Below are 1,338 nucleotides of genomic sequence, written 5' to 3'. Positions count from 1 at the left end.
TGATTTTGCTAATGATGTTGAATAGTTAGTGAAAAAATATGACTTGTTCAATGGAAAGGGATGGGTGGCCAGGCTTTTCCCAAGCAAGTTCTCAAAGAAGAAGCCTCATTATATAAGCATATACAATTCTATGAAAAAAGGAATTGAATCAAACAACTGCATGATTTTTGAGAATGAGCTAGGGCTATTCTTGGAGCTGATTTCTTCGCCAAAGGCAACCTAGTTCTCAGATCTTTTTTACTTTGATCATCATTTGGTACTTCACTAACCTCACCACAAGAGGGTTGAGAGGTTTCTTGCCATGGAAAAGACTGTAGGGGCACCGAAAGGGATTTTTGTGTGCTTCAAGTTTGGAGATAATGCTCATCAGGAGAAAAATGCATGGCATGAGGTGATAGGAGAGACTTCACCAGAAACTTAGAGTTTCATGCAATATCTTTGATTGTTGAATGGAATGTATCTTTTTGGTTTCCTTTGCTTAGATAAAGAATTTTGCTATTATTAGAAGCTTTCCTTATAGTTATATGTTTCTAAAATGTAGCTTGTATAGGGTATGTAATTATAACATTCTAGGTCTACAAATAGTTTCTTAGATCGAGCAATGCTCTTTGAGTTAGTTTTTTGTGGTTTTTGTTGAAGTCTTCAACCTGAGCTATGAAATGATCTAGCTCTTTTTTGATAATACTTTTTGCTATGTATATTTTATTTCTTATCAATAATACAAATTATGCATTATCACTTTGCCCACACACACACACACACACACACACACACACACACACATATATATATATATATATATTTCTTATTTTATTTCATATAGAGATTACCCATTCATCCACTTATCTTTGTGATTGGTTATTGTAGGATATTAACTTTAAATAATAAGTGTTTAAAATTAATGATATTTGATAATAAACTCAATTATGATATTAGAAAAGTGTCTATGTATTAAAAGGATTTTCATTGATAATATATGCATACACACATTTTGCAGCCAACTAGATTTTATAATGTTTACATTCCTTTATTGCTAAGGAAAGCTACAATTAACTATTATTATCAACATGACTAAATACAATTAGATAGAGAATCAATAAAGATGAAAAGTAATCAACAATAAAAATGACATATGATATGATGTAGATGAAATGTGAAAGGCTTAGAAGACAAACAAAGACTACAAAGTTACAGCACTGCAATACTCACAGTAATTGCTAAGACAAACGCTTAATGTTCATTGAATTGCTGCGTGGATGGTGGGTTATGTTTGTTATATTTTTGAATTTGAAAAGAAAATAAACAGGCTACGCAATGAACGACATGGCCGAAGTAGTG

Source organism: Cryptomeria japonica, chromosome 10 (assembly GCF_030272615.1).
Source record: "Cryptomeria japonica chromosome 10, Sugi_1.0, whole genome shotgun sequence".
Classification (NCBI taxonomy): domain Eukaryota; kingdom Viridiplantae; phylum Streptophyta; class Pinopsida; order Cupressales; family Cupressaceae; genus Cryptomeria; species Cryptomeria japonica.
The sequence above is the reverse complement of the archived record's forward strand: the minus strand, read 5'-3'. Positions refer to the sequence as shown.